This window comes from Corvus kubaryi, unplaced genomic scaffold (genome assembly GCF_017639235.1).
Source record: "Corvus kubaryi isolate FWS band 111438036 unplaced genomic scaffold, C.kubaryi_AGA036_p1.0 split3-37296, whole genome shotgun sequence".
In the NCBI taxonomy this organism is placed as follows: domain Eukaryota; kingdom Metazoa; phylum Chordata; class Aves; order Passeriformes; family Corvidae; genus Corvus; species Corvus kubaryi.
Genome location: NW_024582086.1, coordinates 882871 through 901699, shown reverse-complemented (window position 1 = coordinate 901699; position 18829 = coordinate 882871).

The following is an 18829-nucleotide window of genomic DNA, read 5'->3' as shown; positions in this document are numbered from 1 at the left end:
CTAGATGACACTTAGTGATCCCTTCTAAAACAAATCATTCAATGATTCTATGATTCATGCATGACCCACATACTTTTCCAGCTGTGTGCAAAGGCATGTAAAAAAGTGTTCATGTGTTTAACTAACTTTTTAAACCAGAGTCTGTAATCTCCAGGCCTTTTCTCATGCTTTGTCTCTCTTGATTAACTCCTTTAATACCTTGAGGAGAACAAAATTCTATTTATCGAGGTTCTCAATTACAAACCAGTTTACTCCATCTAACACCACTTCACTAACAATTCCATGGAAGAAGAAATTTGTTGGAACACTCTTTTCAGAAGATGAGTACTAACTGAAGTCTTGCACCACTTTAATATAACAGGTAGGCCACTTTACTCCGTTGAGCTGTATGAAGCACCTCTCAACGAAAGAAAAAAGAACAAAAACATTGAAGGAGGAGTTCTTATTGTATTAGCCAAGGATGTGGAGTTTTCAGCACAGCACCCCATTTCCTTTTAACTCCTTCCAACACTTTTTTTTCAGTTCATTAATGAGGATGAGTAAGATACACTAACCATTCACAATGTCCTGTTTCATTTTCTATCAGCCTTATCCCAGAACTATGTTTACTACAGTTGTTGAAACATGTAAAGCTGGTGAAACAAACCGTAGTGTGTGATGAATTTTGAAATTTCAAAACCAGTTTTCATCATGGCATATAAAATGCAAAGTTTCTATGTTTTGGAAAAGGAGGTGAAGACAGAGAATAAACCAGAAAGCACAAGATACACTCATGCAGAAAGATGTTTAATTAACTCACATAGGATTGGTGCAAAGCAAACTGTAGAAAGCAGAGAGGGTGCTTATAATCCTAAATTACTCGTGTTTCAGATGCAATCTTAAATATCAGCTGATGATATCTCTAGGCTTTTTCTCAATCTCTTGCAAAAATATCACAACTAAAAAATAGTAATTTTTTTATTTTTTAACCTTTTTCTTAAATTGAAAAGGGTTTTGAGTTGGAGAACTTAATAAAGTAGTATTTTCTTGGCTGTAAAAATATGTGTTTTAAGTTTCACTTTCAAGGGTTTTTTTTTTTTTGTTAGTTCTATTTCTTATTTTTATAATAAAATATTCAAGATTGTCTCTCCCTCTCAGGCAGATACTCGTTATTTTTCTATGATTTCTTTTTAAGCACCTTGGCAGACACTTCATATGGTCTTATTTTATGAAGTTTGGGTGTTGTGAATGACTTTAAATATGGAGAAAAAAATCTCTGGTTAGCATTCATCAGTGATATTTCCAAACTCATGGGAGGAAATGAAGTAATATAAATGGGAACAGAACTGCATCTTGATCTTATTAAGAATATCTACACAGTGCTAGTTCCATTTGTTGTGTAGTGTTATAAATAAAATAGTAGAGAGTGTAAAGTAATCCTTTCCTAAGCACCTGTCAGTGTATTTGTCATTCAGTAATCACATCTATCATTTGAGATGATACACGGATTTAGTCCAGGACATAAAAATTATTTTTGTAGTACAAGTATAAAACTAGTTTATTTACCTATACCCATGTTTGTGGTGAACTCAATTTTTAAATGTTGCAAATCAAATAAAAGTTTAGCAAAGTTACAGGAAAATGCAGAAGAAATGGGATAGAGGGAAAAGAGAGAGAGAGGTCTAAATAACTGAACAAAAGTGACCATCAGTTGAATTATAACATTGAAAGAAACAATCAGATTATAATAAAAAGAATAAAAGAGTTCTGAGACTTCAAAGAGATTGGTTCTCAGAGGTACTCTGGAAGAAACCAATTATTTTTTTCTGACCATTAGCTCAGAACTAGACTGTGTATTTTTTGTGTTTGTTGAACCAAGCCAAAAAACCCTCACCTTTACTAGGGTAGATTTGCTGTAGCTGTCCAGGTAAGCACCTATTGCTGCCAGAGTTAATCATATAATGGAAAATAATGAGACTGAAGTATTACTTAGCAGTATAGAGGTTAAGATATAATCTATTAAGCTGTATTCTGCTCTTACAAATGAAAGCTTGGAGGAACCATATACAGAACTAGCCTAAAGTGCCTCAACAAAAATTCATAGAATCATAGAATACCCTGAGTTGAAAGGCACCCACAAGGGTTATCAAAAGTCCAACTCTTGGCTCTGCTCAAGATGGCCCTGGAAACACATCATGTGCTTGAGAGCATTGCCCAAAATTTTCTTGAACTCTGTTAGGCTTGGTGCTGTGATTACTTCCCTAGGAAGCCTGTTGAAGGGCCCAACCACCCTCTAGGTGAAAAACCTTTTTCTAATACCTAGGCTAAAACTTCCCTGACGCAGCTTCATGCTCTTCTCTTTGGTCCTGTCACCAGTAACCACAGAGAAAGGGTTGGTGCCTGCCCCTCTTCTTCTCCTCACACAAAAGCTGTAGAATGCTTTGAGACCTTCCCTCAGTCTCCTCTTCCCCAGGCTGAGCAGACCAAGTGACCTCAGCTGCTCCTCATACAGCTTCACCCTAAGGCTCTTTATCACCTTCACTGCACTCTTTGGATGGTCTCTAACAGCTTTGTATCTTATATTGTTACACCCAGAACTCAAGGTGAGGCCACCCCAGTGCAGAGCAGAGCAGGACAATCCCCTCCCTTGCCCGGCTGGTGATGCTGGGCCTGATGCACCCCAGGACACAGGTGGCTCTCCTGGCTGCCAGGGCACTGCTGGCTCATGTTCATTCTTCCATCAACCAGGACCCCCAGATTCCTTTCTGTGTTGCTACTCTCCAGCCTCTTGTTTCCCAGTCTGCCTGTACATCCAGGGTTGCCCCATCCCAGGTGCAGAATCTAGTACTTTCCTTTGCTGAACTTCTTGTGGTTGCTAATTGCCCAGTCCCTTAATTTGTTAAGGTCCCTCTGCAGGGCCTCCCTGCCTTCAACGGACTCAACAGCTGCTCACCAGCAAGTATCATCAGCAAACTTAGAATACCTTTCAGTCTTGTGTCCAAATAATTTATAAAGATGTTGAAGAGCATAGGGCCTGAAATTGAGCCCTGCAGAATAACTAGATACCAGTTGCCAACCAGATGTCACCCCATTCACTGTAACCTTTTGTGCCTGACCCATGAGCCAATTGCTCACCCATCACATGATGTGTTTATCCACCCTTGTGCTGGACACTTTGTCCAGAAGGATCCTGGGAGACACAGTATGAAAAGCTATACTGAAATCCAAAAGGAACTGTCCTTCCTTTGTCAGCTAGGTGGGTTTTCTTGAAAGGAAATAGAGTTTAACTTTGAGCAAGACTTTCTCCTCATGAAGCTGCACTCCCTGTGATCAGTGGCTGTGCTTTCCTTTGGGAGTTTTTCAACACCTCCCAGAATAATCTTCTCCCTAATTTTACCAGGCACTGAAGTGAGGCTGAGATGCCTGTAGTTTCCAGGGTCAAGTTTCTTGCTGTTCTTGAAAACTGGGACAATGCTAGCCACTTTAAAGTTGACTGAGACCTCTTCAGATACCCAAGACTGTTAAAAGTCTTGAGAGAGGCCTCACAGTGACATCAGCCACCTCTCTGAGTATTCTTGGGTTAATCCCATCAGGCCTCATAGACTTATAAGGATCCAGCTAGAGCAGCAGATCCCTCTCAGTTTCAGGGTTGACTGGGAGCTGATCATTCTCACAGCCATGATCCTCCATCTCAGGGCACTGGGACCCTCTTAGTCCATCATTGATGCTGAAGGCAGAGGCAAAGAAAGCATCAAATGCTTCTGCCTTGTCCACGTCCCTGTTTTGCGAGGTGACCATCCTCCTCAAGTTATAACCCAGTGTTATTTCTTGACTTCCTCTTGCTATTTACAGGTTTAAAAGAGCTGTCCCCCTCTCCCCTGTTCTTTCAGCACTGGACAGCTTCATCTCCAGTTGAGCTTTGACTGTAAGAGCTATCTCCCTACAGTGGTGAGCAGTTTCTCTGTATTCTTCCCATGTCACCTGACCTTGCTTTCACAGGGGATACAACTTCCCATTTTTTGCCTTAGCTCCAAAAGAAGATGCCTGCTCAACCAGTCTGGCCTTTTGCCTCATCTGCTTGACCTCCAAAATTTTGAGATTGCCTGCTTATGTGCCATTACAAGGTGGTGCTTAAAAAGTGACCAACACTGATGGATCCCAGCATCTTCTCGAGCATTTTCCCAGAGGCGTCAGTAACTAGTCTGTGAGCAGCCTGAAGTCTGCTGTCCTCACGTGCAAAGTGGAAGGTTTGCTGGTGTTTTTTTCCTGTCAACAGAGATTTTACATTTGATTGCTTTGCTGTCACTGTAGCCAAGACAGCCACCAATCATGACTTCACTCACAAGACCCTCTCTGTTAACAAGCTACAGATCAAGGAGGAAATCTTACCTAGGCAGCTCCTTTAGTATTTGTACCAGGTGCTCTGGGAATCTTCTGAACCTGTTTGTGCCAGCTGTGTGGTGTTATCAATTAACAACTGGTAAGTTGAAGACCCCTATAAAGACAAGAGAAGTTGGTTTGAAGGTATCCCTTAGTTCCTCCAAGAAAAATTCATTGGTGCCATTGTCCTGTCTAGGTGGTCTACAGAAGACTCTCATGATGACATCTGCATTATTTGTTTGTCCCAGAGGGTCTCAACTATGCCATTGCCAGCTGTAAGGTCCATACATTCCAGCACTTTCATTACATACAGCGTCACCAGCCACACCTCTTGTGCCCTGCCTATCCCTCCTGAGGAGAGGGCCTGTAGCCATCCAACACGGTGGCCCAGTCTCACTTCTGCCAAAATACCTGCTATGTAGTTTACTGCTTTATGCCTAACATGTTCAAAGGAGAAGTCATAGCCCAATAACTTTAGAGGAGGGAAAGCTTCCTTCCAGAAATGTAATTCCCCTTTCAAGGCCTATGGAGACCACTGGAAAAAATGCTCTCCACCTCAGTAGACTCTGCAACAGGCATCAAGATACTGCCACCCCATTATCTAGCTCCTCTTGTGTCCCAGGGCTGACATCACAGGAATGCACAGTCGATGCAGCAGCAACACTTTATTGCTGCAGTTCAGTTAAAACTGTTGGCAGGAGCTACACCACATCGTGCACTGTGAACAACACTGGTGGAAATGGGAGTAAAAACATTGTAGCAGTCAATGCAAACTGTGTCCTGCTGCGAAGACTGAATTATACACAGAGGGCTGCAGGCCATATCATCAGTGCAATTCCCTTTCTCTTTCCCTCTTCTACTTAGAAACTTGCTATCACTGTACAGACTTTTTTAGATTTTTTTTCCCCTCCATTTTACTAGGGAGACAACCCTGAAGTCTCATAACAAAGCATGGTCTTCAGCAGTAAGAAGCAGTTTCAGAACTATTTCTACTTCAGCTACTGCATATAACTACTTTTTTGGATTATCAAGTGGAATAGATATTTTTTACCTATTATGTACATGTGGCAGAGGGTCTGCCAACCTAAAACATGCATAAATCTTTTCTCTAAAGAGCATTGAATGCTGGGGTCTAAAACTGCAGTGGCAACTCTCTCGGTTCAAAGCCTAGTGCAAAACTGACCTTGGATGAGACATTTATGTGATACAATTATATAATCAGGCTGAGAATTTAATGAGAAGCAATGGACTGGTTTTTGAGAAAATTTTGAGTTGGTTCGGAAACCAGCTAAAGTACCTAAGGCAAGCTGAAGGAGTCAAGTATAGAGTAATCTGAGATGGAGCATTTTATCAATTATTTGTTCTCTATTACCTACCTTTTGAGATTATCAGGATGTAATTTACAATGCCATACCTGAATCTGAGTGATCTCTCTGCCTAGATCTCTCCCAGTAATTTCCAATTTAGTATTAGTATCAAAAGCTCAACTAAACTTTATTTGAAAGCACAGTCACAAACAGCTCAACTTTTAGTATACAGGCAACACTTGCTTAACTGCCAACCACATCACTTTCTGCTGCTAGATGAAGACATGGAATTCTGGGTTTGAATAATCACCTTTGTAGAAATTATTTGAATTACATGGATGAATAATAGAAAATCTTTCTATCATTAAAACAGTTCTTTTTTTTCTCTTGATCACTACTTATATGTGTTTATTTATTATTCAATAAATGTATTCCTAATGCATAAGAGTAACTGAATTCCACATACTTGATAGAAACAGTATGATGTATTCAGCAGAAATGTTTCATTTGAACAATCACTCTAACAACTGGAGTCACTAAATACACTTTAAACTGGTATTGCATGTATAAAAATATGTTTTTACTTTTAAGCACAGGCCTTGCTTAGAGGCACTCAGGATGAATAGATCTGACTGGGGCAATGACACTGAAAATTACAGCACCCTTTGCACTTGCAGGTTTGAATGAGACCTGAGTAAAGATTGATACATTCATTTCCATGGGAAATTTTAACATTGAACTCTGAAGAAGTTCAAGGCAAGAATTTGTTGAGCTGACTACTCTCAATCAGTCTCAACAACTTCCAGTTGGCTATATGTACAGAACCAAAGGTGTGAGCAATGTAGAAAAAGCTCATAGATAGCTCAAGTTGCCATATATCCTTATTCAAGCACCAGACTTAAGAACTGTACCTGAGGCAGGATGGACGGCAGGCTATGTGATCTTAGTTTTCACAAGGAATGAGAGATGCAGTAATAATAAATCTATTGAACTATGATATCAGTATCAGATCAGAATATTTACAATATTTATGCTTCATTCTGAAGCATCCCTCTTTTACTTTTTTCATTTTAATTGTTTCTTTTATTTAATATGATCCAAAATATTTTTTTTAATTTTCAGATATATAATTTTGAATAAGACAATAAATCTGTTTTCCTCTCTCAAAAGGAAAAACTATCTGTTACAGATATCTGCTTGGCAGGCAATAGATTTGTGCATTTGTGTGATCTGGGAAATCTTCGTTTCATTCACAACAGAGACCAGGAGAGATACACTTCTGGCCTTTTCTGTCACAGACAACAAAGAACTGGTTGTGTATGTGGTGGTCAACGGCATTATGACAGGCGCAGTCACCATGAAACTGTGGAGCTAAGACCTCAAGAAAAGCCTAGCAAAGAGAATTACAGAGTTGTTTATCTGGGAAAACCTCTTCAAGATCTTTGAGTCCAACTGCAAATCTACTACTGCCAGCATTGCTGGGTCCCACCTTACTGTTTCTAAGCTCCACATCCACAAGTTTTTTAAATGCCTTCAAGTGACTCAAACTCTTCCCTTGAGAGCTTGTTCCAATGCTTGACCCCCCTTTCAGTGAATAATTTTTTCCTGATATCCAGTCTAAACCTCCCCTAGTGCAACCTGAGACCACATCCCATTTGGCTACAACATCCTTTCAGGTAGTTCTTGAGTGTGGTAAAGATCCCCTCTCAGCCTCCTTTTCTCCAGGCTAAACAATTACAGCTCTCTCAGCCACTCCTCACAGGACTTGGGCTCTAGACCCTTCGCCAGCTGCACAGGTCACAGCTTTGGACATCAGCAGATTTAAGATTGTTCTGGGACTCCTTTGTCAAGATCCCACAGGAGACTGTGCTGGAGAGTAACGGTAAATAGGAGAGCTGGTACACTTCAAGGACAACTTGAAGAGTAGTCCTCCCCTTCAGAGAGCAAGCAAGCACAGAGAAACAGCGAGCAACTGGCTGAGCTCAGAGATGAATAAGAAGCATTCAGAGGAAGTGAAGAGGAAATGGAAGTCAACTGCATGTGAGGAACATAGAGATCTTGCCTGAATTTGAGCCATGGATCAATCCAATCATCAGCCAGACTAGAAACCACAGAGTTTTGTGAAGGACAAGAAGAGAGGCTTCCTCCAAACAGAAAGGTTAAGGCTGACATGGGTTGGCTATTCAGCAGACATCTCATGACCAAGGGTATCAAACCAGCAAAGTTTTTAACACGTGCCTTTGCCCCAGAGTTCATTTGCAAGATCTGCTTTAAGGCTCTTGGGGCACTGTGGATCCTATGGGCTCCTGGGGATTGTGGAAACTGTCTCACCATCCCCAGTTGGGGGCAGGACAACTTGTGGGCAGCTGGGGCAGGTCTGTGCATTGGAAAATCTCTCTGGGAGGAGATACAGTCAGTATGAGAAAGGTGTCGCTTGGAAAGTTTTATGACACCTGGAAAACTAGTCCTGCATATCAGTGTAGCAATATCTATGTTGTGTTTTAGTAGACTTTATTCTTTAGGAGAAGGAATTGCCAAATACCAGTCCTCCAAAACCTCCTCCCACAAAAAAAATGTTGAGAAAAATCAAGAAGTGTGAATGAACCAGGTGAATTAGCTGCCAATTAAGATGTTGGACAAAAATATAAAAAATGTAAGGAGAGCAATTTTACATGAGATCCTTCCAAGAGAAATAATTTTTACAGTGATCACTACAAAGCACAAAGTTAAAAATCCCCATAATATAATTCTATCTAAGTCATTTAAAAAATCCAATTAGTCTCTCAGTGCAAACCTACACAAAGTGTTTTATTTCCTTACATCAGGAATAGACAATGTGATCAGAATCAAAATATGCAGTATTATTCTTACATGGATATCACATAGTGACTACTACTAATTGGACCCTTTAATGAGTGGATGACTCAGTTTTTGCTTAGCAGTTGTTGGCAGTTACAATAGTTCCCTGATTCACTGTGTGATGCATGCCTTTTTATTATGTAGTTCTGTGCCCAGTGCACTGGAGTATATGCTAGTTATAAACTATAAGAGGTCCTGTGATTTTTCACCAGCAGCTTAAAGAAAACTAGACAGTGAGAGCAAATTATTCATTTGAGGAGCTGAGAGGTAAAACATGGAGATGGTAGCAGCTGAGAAAATGACAGAATATTTTATATTCAAAGCAATGTTTTATATAGTTAAGTATTTGAACAAAGTGTGAATAAACAGGGTGTGAATACTACATGGCTTTTTGCCTAAATTCACTTGCCTCCTTATGAGTGAAACAATTATTAAATTTTCTGAAAGTTTATGCATCTATTTGGAAGACACATACTGTCTCCATGTGTGGCCATGGATGTGACCTCTGATACCTTAACAGAGATGTTTCTGCAATTATTCCCACTGTTCAGAAAGTAAAAGGTGAAGCAAAGTGACAATGCCATATGTTAGTGCTTTTATTTAGTGCTTCTTGCCATTAGTGCTTCTTGCATTTCTTTATAATTTTATTTTCAACCCTATAATTTCTATTGTCAGGCCTGACAGAATGCTTGCAGGAGTGCTGCTGTGGAGGGGGGCTGCTTGTTTTTCACTCTTGGTGAAAAGATGGGAACACAGTCTTTGACAGGCTCTTTGTCATGTATCTAGAAATGTTAAAAAACATCTTGAGAACCAGGGAAATAATAAAATTGAATTATTTTGCTGAAGTGTTACCCAAGGCTTATTTCAATCAGCATTTATTTGCAGGAATTGTTTATAGGGTATCAAGTTGCATAAACTTGCATAGTAAGTCTCAGTTGTTGTGTGCAGTCCATGACTACCATCTGCTTAGAATGACATGTTTGAGGTTTCTTAGTTTCATTCAGTCTAACTGAAATTAAAATATTGACAGCAACAGTTTCTATGATGCATACAATTTAACAAAAGGGCTGCTGCTATATAGGCTTGTTTTGGATTAAAATTACAACTTTATACAATAACACATATAATCTTGAACTAAATATATTTTTACAAAAATACAGACATAAAAGAAGAACTAAATGAAAATTTTAACTACTAAAATATTTTAGATTCCTAGAAGTAAAACCTATATTTTACTTTAATCGATTCAAGTTTAATATGTAACTTGAAAGAAAATAGAACATATTTACTGAGCTTTGCTTTCATTCTCACAGTGGGGTTTCTTTTTTGTTTATTTGTTTTCCATTAGGTAACAATTTTGTTTGCTGGAAAGATCTGGATACTCTGGCATATTTCAGTAGAATAACTTTTGGAGCTTGGGGGATTAGTACTGGCTCCTTCTGCTCCAGCTCAGGGAATTGCTGGGGACATGTAACTCTTTTCATCTCTAAATTGTTGGTTTAATTCTACAGCGAGACACAGATGACTGAAAGTCATTACAGATGATTTCCATTCCACTCAGAAAGATGTGCTTTCAGTTCAGTTCCTAACAGTCAGATGCCCCTGACATAGAACATCAAGCCAATTTACTATAATTGTGTGATTTTTGGGGGTTGTTGTTCTTGTTGTTTTTTTGTGTCGTTTGTGTGTTTGGTGGGGTTTTTTTGTTTGTTTGGTCTTTGGTTTTGTTGCAGCTTTTTGTGTCATGCCGTGTTTCTAATTGCCCACTCTAATGAAGCAGAGCACCCTCATGGTGACCAGCAATGCATTGCTGAGGGGTATAGGGTCATCTCTATGGCTCATTTCTCTTGCTGCTGTGCAGATGAACAGGGTGCTCCAAGTGCCACATTGCCACTTTTAGCACCTACACTGATTTTGAGGGGCTAGATCCACAGAGACTGTGAACACTGAAGTTGTATCAATTCGTATCACCTGAGAAGCTGATAAATCCCATCCTTTACTTGCATCCATAACAGCACCACCTCACGGGTACATGGCTTTCTATCTGTTGTGTCTCAGTGAAAGCTGGGCTGTGGTTGTACAGCTGTGCTGGGGATACCCAAGTGGATCTCAGTCACTCTGGACTTTTGAGCTGGCCCACAGAAATCCATATAATGTAGTCTCAGCATAATCCACCTAATGTACGCTCAGCAAGTTTGCTGATGACACGATACTGGGAGGAGTGGCTGATGTACCTGAAGGCTGTGCTGCCATTCAGTGGGACCTTGATAAGCTGGAGAGTTGAGAAGAGAATGAGTTCCACAAGGGCAAATGTAGGATCCTGCACCTGGGGAAGAATAATCCCAAGTATCACCACAGGTTGGGGCTGACCTGCTGGAGAGCAGCTCTGCAGAGAAGGACCTGAGAGTCTTGGTGTATTACAAGTTGATCATGAGCTGGCAATGCCTTTGTGGCCAGGAAGGCCAATGGTATCCTGGGGGGCATTGGTAGGAGTGGGGCCAGCAGGTCAAGGGAGGTGATCCTGCCCCTCTACTCAGCCCTGATGAGGCCACATCTGGAGTTCTCAGTCCAGTCTTAGGCTCCTCGAGGAGAGGGCAACAAAGATGATTCGGGGTCTGGAGCATCTCTCTGATGAGGAGAGACTGTGAGAGTTGGGTCTGTTTAGTCTAGACAAGAGAAGACAGAGAGGACCTCATTATTACGCAAAAATACATTAAATGTGGGTCTCAAGAGGATGGTGCCAGACTCTTTACAGGGGTGCCCAGAGACAGGATGAGAAACAATGGCCGTAAACTAAAACACAAGGAGTTCCACCTCAACATGCAGTAGAATTTCTTTACCTTGAGGATGGCAGAACACTGGAACAGGCTGCTTAGCGAAGTCTCTGGAGGCTTTCCAAACCCACCTGGATGTACCCTGCTCTAGGTGACCTTGCCTTGACAGGGGGGCCAGATGGGATGATCTCCAGAGGTCCCTTCCAACACTAAGAACTCTCAATCCATGATTCTGTGATATTAACACAATGCAGATTCTAAAAAGGCCAATTTCCTTCTTAAGTAAGAAATATGAAAAAGCATTTCAGTAGCACAGGCCAGACCTTTCTCTTCCTGAACGCTGAGCGAAGTGTCTCTAAATACTGGCAAGATCTAACACGTCTTTTTTCATGTTTAAGCTGTGATTGCTGGCTTTCAGGAGTATGAGTGTGTGGGTACTACCCATGAGACTTCAGGTAGGAGTGAAGCCAGACTCAGAAAAATACCAGGAAATCCAGCTTTCGCATCCTCCCAAATCTCAGGCCAGACAGAGGAACCCATCTCCTGTCGCCAGCTGCTTCTCTGTCTGCTTTGTCTCCCTTCCAGAAAATAGATTTACAGCTAAAGTTTCCTTCTTTCTCCTAAATCCAAGCCCCAGTTTCACAGCGTGACACTTCCTAACCCACCCTGGGACCCAGGTATGTCAAGGTGGGGAGAGTATTCCTAGATAAAATGGAACACATTTTCTTTTTCTGCCTGCAGAAAAGAGAAACAGCAGGTGGATGTAGCATCAGGCCATTCATTTATTCAGAGGCCAGTGCATGCTGGCCAGAAATGCTCTGTGTAGGGACATGTTCAAATATGGGAGTGGAAATGAATCCTGCAGTCACCAACTGTACCTCCCCACATTCCTCCCTGTCCCGTTTTATCTTTCTGCCTTAGTTTAGTTACCAAAATGAACCAGGTTTCCTGTAGGTACACTGAACTCAGCACTAGACAATTCTGCTATTTAAGATGGTAAATTAGCGCTCACTGAACTTTCCATTGCTGCACTTAGCTTGATGTTTTTTATTTGTCAGTTTTATTTTAAGCAATAGCATTTATAATACTTTTTTTATATATGGGTATTTATTTATCACATTTTACTGATAAAGTGTTTTTGCTCAGCTTTAGAATTCCTTCTTTTTTAGGTATTAAAACTCATCTGCAATTAAACTTTATAAGCTGAAAGACACTGCAGTAATAGTACACAGAAGAGAGAAAAAAGAGTTGGTGTAAGAAAATATGGGTTGGGAGAACAGGTTGGGTGACCTTCCCCCCTAACATTTCTCATCTCATAATCTTGCAGTATCCAACTGTAACTAAAAGTGACTATTTCTACTTCTACTCTTGTATAGTAAATGCTTCTGCTCAGAACCCTTTCTCCTTGTAAATTAGTATGTCAGCTGTGGCACAAAAGGGTTTCAATACCTTTTAACAGTTGTGCTGGTCATCAAAAACAAGGTAGACATGCACTGAATTTGTTTATGCATTGATCAGCTTGTTTGAAGACTAAATGATTAGGCACATAAATAGCTACTAGTAAATCTTGCTGTTCATTCCTGCAACAGCTGTGTGGGCAGCGTCTGAACAGTCTCTGGACCTCGTGGACTGACATAAAATAGATTAGGACAGAGCTGTGTGTTTGTTAGTGGACATGCAAGTTACATTTACATGCGCACAGATGAAGATTTTGAGTTCATTTTTATAATGAATATGTGATAAGGCACACCTGTGTGGCAGGCATGGCCAGGGGGTAAGTCAGGTCCAGAGTCAGCCAGGAGCAGGACCAGTGGCAGGACTGGAAGGACAGGGACACAGCCTGCCTCTGAGTCTCACTGGGGAGACCAGGACATGGCATGGGTCCCAGTCCCATGGTTAGGGCTGTGAAGCACTCCAGGGGAGATTTGGTAGGGCATAGTAAGACCCATGGGTGCTCTTACCATGTCAGCTCTAATTCTTTATAGCATACCAGAATTAGAAAACAAACACTTGAATCTATTAAAGCATCAAGTGACTCTATCATGTTGGAAAAATAAAGTCAAATGAAAATTTCACAGAGTTTTTAAATTGCTTTGGAGAAAGAAGACCCAACAAAGCAAAAATTAGTATATAAAAAAGGAACAGAAAAATGTGTCCATTAAAGAGGTAAGAAAAATACTAATGATTAAATTGTTTTCTATACTAAATTAATACTAAAAACTGTGTTAGTTGTTTAATCTTATCTTCCTCAATATCAAAGAAAATGTCTTTTTTTTTAAGGAAACAGTACCACTAGACACAGCAAGCAACAAGCTATACCTGTGCATAAAGGCCATTACTGTGTTGTTTGGTTGTGGTTTTTTTATTAGGCATGGGATTCCTTTACACATTTGGCAAATCCCACTTTTCAAAATCTTCATGGTGGCACATCTCTGTCTCGTTTTACTTTGTGAGTGGACATTTGGCCTGAGCTGTACATAGTACATAGTTTAAGAAATATAAATTCAGATAATTTGCCAAAAAGTAAATTCAATTCTGATTTTTAAAGTGCAAAGATATTAAATCAATTTCATGTGATTTTTTGGATGGTATAAAACATAAATATACCACTGTGTTTTTCCACCAGCATTTTATTTTATGGTTGAATGGACAATTCATAAAATATACTGAATCAGGAATACAGAGTCACTGTAATTCAGGCTTGAATGGTATGTCTTATTACTGAGATATTGTCAAGGTTTTAATTTTAAATTCAAGATGTATTTTTTGATGATATGCTTCTATTAAATTGGAGAACACGGAAAATGCTTTTAGTTTATAGAATATTTATGCACACTTGCTTTTGATTCTAAGACAGAAGGAAAGTCTCCACTTTCTACTGACATGTTTATTTCCAACAGGTATCTCACAGTTTTTTAATTAATAAAGATGTGTTCTTGTTCTGCTGTTCTCACCTGGACTAGCTTTTGTGATCAAAGTTATAAATCTCTCAAGCTGTAAATTCCTTCCGGGTAAAACTTTGTTATCACATTTAATAGGTACAGGACTGCTATGTCAAAAAAAGCCCTTGAAGGAGAAACGACCAAGATTCAGTTCTGTTTCACCTGCATGCCTTCCTTGATGAAAATGACACATTGCCATGGGTGTGATAGACACAGTTCAAAATAAACAGCATAAGGAGTGTGGCCATTTTCCTAACTATCTGTTGGCTGGTACCAGGATGCTTTGCTGTCATGCTGCTGACAGTCAGGAGCTGCAGTGAACGCTGGGCACAGGAGAACAGTGAACGCTGATTCTGCAGGAGAGGTGTCTCTTCCAGAGAAGTTGAACAACTGTCATCTTCCCTTTGCAGGAACTCTTTTGCAGGACCAAGGAACAGGCTGGTTGCATAAAAGCACGAAAAGGAGCTTATTTCATCAGGTTATCAGAAATGATTAAAAGGTTTTCATCAAAACCCATGAAGGAAAATAACCCTGAAAGAAAGGACAGTGAGAGCAAAGGCTACATGCTGCTATGTAACATTTCACCAGATCAGAAATGGACACTAATGACAAATGGACGCAGGAGATAAAGCTCAAAACACAGTGTGAATCTGATCGTACCTGTCTCTGATAGGTGCCTGAGGGGTTTGTTTCTTTTGAGCTTAGGCTGAACTTATAAATATAATTATTCCCATTAAGTCTGACTGTGTTATTTCTAAGCTCATGTGGACTCTGATCTGATCCTTCATAGCCTTAAGCAAACACAAGCAACATATTTTGAAAAAACAATTAAATCCATAATAAATATCTGATTAATTAATGATTGTTTTAACAAAAGGATTTTTAAAATTTTCTTTCTATTTTATTTTTTTTGCCTTTATGTTAAAATGCTTATGTATGCTTCAATACCTAAGAAACATTTATCAAAGTGTTCTTTTCACTGGTTATTTTACAGTTTTATTTTTAATGTTTATTTGAATTCCCAATTATAGGTGAATTTTGGTGCACCATTTCCCTAAGAGTTTACATAGAAGCAGGAGATGGTAGGGAGAACCAAATACTACATTTTAAAAGGGATATTGCTTCTCTACAACACAATATAATTCTGATTTTTCTGAGACAATTTGCTTAGTACTGTAAATCAAACAACTCTTTTTGGTTCATTCCTGATGAACAGAAGCAGGGTTTTTAAAAATTTTTCAAAAGATGGAGGTATTTCTACATTGGCTCTATTCCTACCTTGTTGAATACTAGAACAAAGCGTGACTTCAAAAAAATGTTACACATCATTTATCTGACATAAAGTGTGTAATTTTTGCAACTTGTATGTTGATGGATGATTTGCCTATCTTCATTTTACTGCTTTTTAAAAATTGTTTTCTCCCATGCTAATATTTATTGATGATTGATGCTGCTCTTGTTCTACTTTTAGTAATTTAAGATGATTAAAAATATTGTGTAAGTTTGTACCTCCCCATTCATCCATAGTCCAAACCTCTGTGAGGAAAGCTCTCATAAAGCAAAGCTGTGCTTTTTTGATTTGACACATAGGTTATCTTACAGGTCACAGGTCAGTTCTTACTTTGTGCTGGCTTCTGACGAGGACTGGTGGATTTTGGTGTCAAATTCTACTGTCTTTACAGAGTTTGAACCCTACTTGCATACTGGGAAACTGAAGAGACAAGCATGAAGTTGGTTCCATGCTTAAGAAGTTCTTATCTGCACCAGGTATGATTTTTGTTATATGTAAAGTAATTAGGTCTAGAAGAAAAATTGAAGGGTAATGAAAATAGATGGAGTTACGTATGCTGACAGAATATTGCATTTGCTAGAGAAAAAATGTGATAAGCACAGGAGACAGATGCTTTGGGGAAAACATTTACACTTGAATGCTCACTAAAATCACAAGAAAATGAGAATATTTAGACTTCTTCACAAAATTCACAGCATGATCATCAAAACAAAAGTTCTGTAAAAGCAAATAATAATGTGCATTATATGCCTTATATGCCATTCATGCATGATATTATTTATATAGATGCATTAGTAATGCTGTGCTTGGCCTTGCTGATGCTGACAAGTTCCCAGTCTTCATCTCTGAGAAGCAGAGGCACAGTGGCTCTGTAGATAAGCGTGGAGGAAGGAGATTTTTTGTTGTCTATTCAAAGGTCAAAATTCGACTATAATTTTCACTAGTTAGATCAGTACAGTACCCAGCTTTTAGCCCTCAAGTCTTGTAATTTTACCTAGCTGGGCATAGGCTGGGAGGACCACGATGGCCAGTTATAAGGTGTTTCTCTATATGGCAGGTTGAAACCCCACCAGTGGTTGCCTCAAGTGTCTCAGCCATTTGATTCACATATTAATTGCTTATACTGTTGCCTGGAGCCTAGATGGGAGGTTTTTGATGAATCTATGAAGATATAAAGTACGACCATCCCACTGTTTCTTAAGCTTCAACCTGTCACTTTTAATGATTATGCCTTCATTAAGTGACTTCTATAAAGAAGCAGCAGCAAGGAGGCATCAGCATATTGGTAGCAAGGTAAAAGTAAATTTCTCTTCTGTCAGTGAGCCCTGCCTGTTTCAGGAGCTTTCATTTTGCTCCTTCTTTCTCTGCTTTACTATTTATATTTCAGTATGCTCACTTACTTAGGGGAAACACACTGGAGGGAAGAGACATGGTATTGTGTTGAGCTTTTTCTTGTCAGAGTCTTTCTGAATTAGGATTCAGTAAGGTATCCTGAATAGTTTAAATATGTGGTGGTTGACCTTGGCTGGATGTCTGTTCCCTCACCAAGTTGCTCCAGCACACCCCACCACATCTTCCCACCCCATGACATACTTGCCAAGGCTAAATATTTGTCTGGAAAATTAACAGTATTTGTTAATTTTCTGTCTCATAGTGCATGCTGACAAATCATTTCTTTTCCTATGATGCCTTTTCTTTATTCTAAAGCTCCCAAGCTTTTCTTAAACATTTTTCTGTTATCTTTTAACAGCTGAAACCACCAACAAAACCAATTACTTCAGAAAATTCTTTTTTTTTAGAAAATGGAAAGAAATAGAGGGTACCACCAACATTCTTGAAGAGCAGAAAAACCATTTTTTTCACAAGAGGAATACCATCTAGAACTTAGATGGACATAATGATTCATGCCAATAAGCAGTTAGGAAAAAAAGGGAAATTTTGCATGAAGATCTTATTTATTTATGGCATTTAAATTTGAATTTAGCCTGAAGATATATATGGATTCCAACATTCAGACCTTGGAGCAAATATCCCTGCAGGTCAGACAGATGAATACCTCATCTTTTCACTCCTTATATTTGAGAAATTATTGAGAAAATTTTCTTAGAATAAAATTATCTGTGGCAGGTGCAAACAGTCCTGACTCATCCTTTGTCATAAAGAGAACCTAATTTTCTCACTTTTCTGAAGGTTAAGTGAGCAAGCATTTCACAATATATATCAATTAAAATCAAGTCACATACCCAAAATCTCAAAAATGCTGTGGCAGGCTATGGATGAGACTCACAGTCTGCACAGTAGGTAGTGGAACCTTAGAAACCCTTTGCAGAAATTCAGATGATATACTCTTGCCAAAAAGCAGTGATATTGGTCACTCCTCTAGAGGTGTGAAAAACAGAGATTGAGAGAAATTATTCCTCGAGGATTATTTCTCCTCCGTTTAGGGAGAGTCTCTGTGTATACAATATTGTTGCTAGCAAGACAATTCTTGCTAGCAGCAATATTGTATCAACAAGTCTCCCTTCAGCTTCTGCAACTATAGTATACCACAAAGTATTTTCTTTTATTCTGCTTTATTACTGCTTGAGGAATCCCAGAGGAATGTCATGGAGTCTAAAGTTTTGCAAAATGTAGTGAATGTTGACAGAAACCACAACTAAGGCAAAACAAAACGAAAAATCAATTTAGCGTTTTCATAGGAAAGTGGTCTAATAGTAAATATTTTTTAGAAGAACCGATGTTAGCCTCTGTTGAGAAAGAGAGAAAGAGAAAGAGAGAAAGAGAAAAAGAGAAAGAGGGAAAGAGAAAGAAAGAGAGAGAGAAAGAGGGAAAGAGAAAGAAAGAGAAAAAAGAGAAAGAGAAAGAAGGAGAAAAAGAGAGAGAAATAGAAAGAGAAAAAGAGAGAGAGAGAGAAAAAGAAAGAGAAAAAGAGAAAGAGAAAAAGAAAAAGAAAGAGAAAAAGAGAAAAAGAAAGAGAAAAAGAAAGAGAAAAAGAAAGAGAGAAAGAGAAAAAGAGAAAAAGAAAGAGAAAAAGAAAGAGAAAAAGAAAGAGAGAAAGAGAAAGAGAAAAAGAGAAAGAGAAAGAGAAAAAGAAAGAGAAAAAGAGAAAGAGAAAAAGAAAGAGAAAAAGAGAAAGAGAAAAAGAAAGAGAAAAAGAGAAAGAGAAAGAGAAAAAGAAAGAGAAAAAGAGAAAGAGAAAAAGAGAAAGAGAAAGAGAAAAAGAGAAAGAGAAAGAGAAAAAGAAAGAGAGAAAGAGAAAGAGAAAGAGAAAAAGAAAGAGAGAAAGAGAAAAAGAAA